We start from the raw sequence: 5712 nt of genomic DNA, 5'->3' as shown, positions 1-5712 counted from the left end.
TGAATTCTTCTACGGCCTTATTGCCTCAGCCCGGCAACGACAATGTTTTTGGTGGCGTGTGTTGGTTGGTTGGATCTTTAGCAGGATTACGCAAAAACTACCAGACCGATTTTCACAAAACCCGGTGGAGGGGTGTAGAATGAGACAAACTGCAACTAGAACCCATTACATTTACAAGTGGATCCGAATCACTGGGCAGATACGCATATTAAAAATTAGGAGTTGAGAAGATAGTGTGGTGTCAAGTGTGCTGTGCACTTTCCATTCACACTAATTCAAAATCGTTTTCATAAATAGATAGAATATTATTCAATTTTGTATATAATCATGTTTCATATTGTTTCATACTGTATATGTTATAGTGATAGTGTTTTATGTTGTGTTTTTTTGTAGTTTGTAAATTATTTATAGTTTAATAAATGTGTCAAGATCTATCTATTATTGAGGTTTTATTGTACCATACACCTACTAAATACACTCTGATATCCTTGGGGAAAAGACAGAGGGAGAGACAGACCTTGCTGCTTTCTAATCTGTCAATCTCTGTCTGATTATTTTCTCCACTTACATATTCAACAACTGCACATGCTGATCTAACAGGTGTCAGTGCATCACTCGTCTGTATCACTTCCTCCTGCAACTTGTCCGCTCTGACATCATACCCAGGTAATCCAAAAAGCTTACGCTTAAAGGACCATACCTAAATATGATGTGATCTCCTAAAACTACTCACCCAACCTTTATCACATCACCGCAATCCAAACTCCTTTTCCGAAGTAAAGCTCATGGAACGTGATGGCTTCAAAACTTATTTTTAAATTGTTCCCTTGTTGTGCTGATAAACTCATCCCGGTTAGTTTCAAATCATTTTCAGTAGTTTTCATGTTTCATGTAAAGGTATGGTCCTTTAATGGTGCGAGTGGGCAATATTTATACTAAGGAGTGAGTTTAACCATTTAACCTTTTTTTTTAACCAATTAACCAGTTACACCAGCAAAATGCATTCATGGGTGGAGACCTGTGCTCTCTGAGCACCCTTTTTCGTTTGGTAGTGTGAACATACCCAACCTGCTTCAAACAGGTTCTAGGCGTCGGACATAAACTGAATTTACCTTCATAGCAAAGATACACAGTCACTTTAACCTAATGTAGGATTATTTATTGACCCATAAAGACTAACAAAATGCAGTTTCCAACTGATCAGCAGAATTTACAACCGACCAGGGGGCTGGTGTCAACTAGGATGATATTTTTCGATAAATTCTGGGGCTGTTTTGAGGGTAATGCAATACAACAAAAACAAAAACTATGGCATAGAGGTTTATAAAAGGAGGTCAACCCTGTGTTCCCTCAGCCCTTTGCTCCCACAGATCAGTACCTCCGCCAATGAGGACATGTTTTCGCCCCTGTCTGTATGTTTGTCTGTTATCGGATATTGTTAATGCAATATCTCAAAAGTTATAGACTTAGACATAGATTTGAATATGGGCCAAGGAAGAACTCTTTAAAATTCCAAACATGTTTGCCAAAAGGGGTGTGGCAATGGCCGTGGCATGTCCCAAAGGCATATAACGTCTGATATATAGTTATGGAGGGATTTACACAGAACTTTGTAGAAAAGCTTGTCATGGGCCAAGGAAGAACTGATTAAATTGTTATGCTTAATTGGCCAAAAGGGAGTGTAGCCTATCACAAAATCCCTGTCTGCTTTGCAGACCAACAACTGCACATGCTGATTTAACAGGCGTCTTCCGAATGGATTCACGCAACACCACAAAACTTTGCCTAAATGTTTGTCCTGGGGCAAGAAACAACTGATTGGGCAAAAAGAGGGCATGGCAGTGGGTGTGATCTTTCTCAAAAAGGTGCATAATGGTTTCACGTAACACCACACACAAGTTTCACATAAGGCCAAGGAACAACTAAGTAGTTTCCACCCTAATCAACCAAAATGGGGTGGCATGGTGGGCGTGGCAAGTTGCATGAATGATTTCATAACACCACAAAGCTTTGTCATGGGGCAAGAAAGAACAGATTTATTTTTCACACCGACTGGCCTTATGGAGGTGTAGCAGCGGGTGCGGCTTATCTCAAAAAGGTGCATGACTTCAGAACAAATTCATGTAACACCACAAGCACTTGGCATACAAGGCAATTGCCTAGGGCGCCGAGGCACAACCCCCCCCCCCCCCCAACAACTTGTCGGGGGCGCACTGTCGTTGTTTTGCTGAATAACTGTTCACACCAATTGGTCGACATCCCCAGGCCATGCCCACAAACAAGCTGAAGTTACAAGAACCTTTTAGTACACCAACTGGCCAAAAGGGCATATGGCAGAGGCCATGGCACTGCAACAGTTTGTGGACAGGCTGCATCCTTGATGAAAGTCTGCACACTTCTCTGAGTGCATTTTCTAGGCTAAACTCTTTTTTTCTCTGGAAAAAAGATACCCCTTGTATGAGTCTGTAAGTCATTACTGTATAAACGATTCAGTATCTTATTATCCACTTACTAACTCAAAATAACGACTTGGCAATCACAATTTTCTTAAAGTGATCCAACACAAAGACCATTCATAAAGTCAACTCTAGTGTAACATGGTGTTGTGGTCAACTTAAAAATTGTTGTGTGTAAATCCATCCATAACTATATATATAGCTATATATAACTATATATATATATATATATAGCCTATATATATATATATATATATATATATATATATGAGAGAGATAGAGATTTCAGAAGACACATTTATTACACGTTTATATTTTATTACATTTATTACACTTTTATCCTGATGACAATTGTATATATGAAGTGATGAAAAAATGAATGAGGGAACATACAGTGGGGCTGCGGGGATCTGGAATCTTTAAGAATGCTATGACAGATTTGACTGCTGGTAAAGAGTGCTGGTGGTATGTGATAATGAATGCTTCGTTGGTTAAATTTAAGAGGGGGCGTGTGTGTCACTCTCAAGTGTTAAGTGTGACCAGCAGATGCACTGCAGCATGGTCCTCTCTCTAGTCAATGTAATGTTCTGTGCTACAAGTTGTTTGCACTGTCATGTCTTTGCACTGTCCTGTCCTGCAGCCTGTCCTGTCATGTTGTCTCCATCAGTGTATGCCATTACCCTAGTCAAATTCCTAGTATGTGTTAACCATAAACAAGGCGAATAAACTGATCTTGGGTCTTGAACATGCCTGAGGCAAGAGATAGGGCTGAGGGCCTGTTTCTGGCAAAAGCCGTGAAAAACAGGAAATTCAAATGACCACCATAACCCCAAACTACCGGTATACTATACGTTTTTTCAGCACTCAGATTTGTTGAACAGTAGGCCTACTGTTCTGCTATACGTTAGGGGCATGTGTCCAAACTTTGTTTTCAAAGGGCTACATGTAGCCTTTGACAATATAGTTAATGGGCCGCATATGAAGCAGACTCTACTACTTCAAACAACACAGCCTACTCACCACTGGACAGGCTGGATTCAAGAGGCCCCAGCAGTGTTAGCCTGGAGAGGTGGTTAGGTCTAGCCTACTCAAACAACAATTATTTCTGTAATGATAGGCCTAGGCTAGGTAGGCTACAGTAGGCATGGGCTACTTTGTTGGTAGATGGTTGGTAGGTGCAATTTTCAAATAGCCTTTTACCTTGGACTACTAAAGAAATAATAGCCTATGTGGCTTTCCTAAGACCAAGTGGTCACATTAATTGACAGTAGGTCCTACTTTTGTTAATTAAACACTTAGGCCGATCTGAAACAGAAAAACGCATAGGCTATTTCGTGACGCCGCTCGCAAGTTGATTCGGGTTCCGGGTTGAGTTCACCCCCGGAAGGTCGTTGCGGTGGTTTCCTGCCCATTCCTACCCACCATAGATGTATTGATATCTATTTCCACCACTGAGATAATGTGATAGTAGCCTAATTTGTGTTCATGTTCATGCTGTGACACTCTTTATCTTCGCCTACAGTAGCCATATCATATTTGTGAATAAGTGACAGTGGTTGCACTGGGCTACCTCAGAGATGCAAGTTATTCTATTATTGAAGATTTGAAAATATAGCCTGTTCATCTTTGAAATAAAATACAGCCTATAAAAAGTTGATTTGAATTATGTTCAACAGGCTTATGCAGGCATTCTTCGGATCAGATTTGTCAATAAGTTGCAAAAGGAAACCTACAAACCTATTCTAATGTTTCCTCTGAGCCCATGGTTAGCCTACTAATTTGCGCACATTAGCCTTCCTGTGGGTGGCTATGGGGTTTAATGGGAGTAAGATAAATCCATAGGGCCTATTTAATTGCAAACGTAGGCTATTTCACTGTAGTCATATTTGCGTGTTACACCCATAATAATTCAAGCATACAGACAAAAGGCAAATTCATAGCGACATGCAATATTGTTCAATGCTGGAAATTATGCTATGATTGCTTGCTTTGAGGCTTTAAATCATCGTCACTCGTTTTCTCGTTCATTTCTCATTTAGTTATGATTTCAGCGCAAATTCATTAGACACGTGGACGGATTGTCTTGTCCTCTTCGCAGAAAGCGCGATGCAACCATGTGCAGCAGGCCCGTCGTAGTCGAGTCCAGCCCCCAAACATCGACGAACACAACAAGGAAAATCAAGGAAACCACGAAGGAGACGCGGAGCACGGACACCACCGCCACTCGAAAATAATATTGGTAAAGGCTTTCTGGAAACCTATTTGTAGACCGCTAATTGTGAATACAGATAGGCAGTCCGTTTTTTTCATCAAGAGGAGTCTTTCTTAAGCCTCCTATTTTCTCCATTCTTATTTCCACTCGTGGTTATGGCTGCAATACCGACACCGGCCTAGAACTTCTGTGCTGTGGCCTCCCTCCCTCCTTCACAGACGGCTGAGAATCATCGCTTTTTGCTGGACAACAACAATGGTAGGCTACCGAGGTGCGTGCGTAAACCTAATTTACTAGGGATAATCCTAGTTGGAGCCGTTCCCATTTTAATGTTGCATGGCTAGTTTGTTGAAAACAAGTCAAGGCTGCTTTCATCTGCAACGGGGCTGTCTATGTAGGCTATGTATTCGCACGTAGGCCTTAATTTAGCCTAGTTTCTCATTTTATTAATCTACATTTCTAACCATTCTTCCCAGACTGCTTTGAAACAAGGCCTATAGGCCTAGTCTATATTCCATAAAGGCTAGTCCCATTTGACATAAATGGTAAATGGATGGACATCACACCTGCAGCACAGTATCTGGCAGGGCAATTGTGATTATACTTTTATAGATTATTGAAATAATCTTAATATTGCTTTAGAAATCCTCACACATTGTTGTAGCAGGCTTGGTAGTTACAGTTGTATAGCCAGGACGTTCACTGATGAACAGTAAACAGCCTAGACTAGCCTACTAATATGAACTTTTTGAACACGCTATTAAGGAGACAGGCGGCAATATAGCCTACCCGAGAAGACCATGCTGTTGACGGAGCACTTATTGCAAAATAGCCCAGGCTCTATATTTTGTTTTCTGGAAATGGCAAATAGCCTACGACGGTTTGTTGATTAGGGTGTTCGTGCCATTCTCCAAGGGCCTGTGTCCACAGTGAAACTGCCCGGTAAACCTCTGGAGGGAGCCTGCGTATAGCCTACCACAAAAGTATACCGCCATGGTGACTCCTACGTCACACTCCGAGAGCACGGATGTGTGTTTGTGTGGG

The sequence above is a fragment of the Borostomias antarcticus genome (genome assembly GCF_949987555.1).
Source record: "Borostomias antarcticus genome assembly, chromosome: 6".
Taxonomy (NCBI): Eukaryota; Metazoa; Chordata; class Actinopteri; order Stomiiformes; family Stomiidae; genus Borostomias; species Borostomias antarcticus.
Note: the sequence above shows the minus strand (reverse complement) of the source record.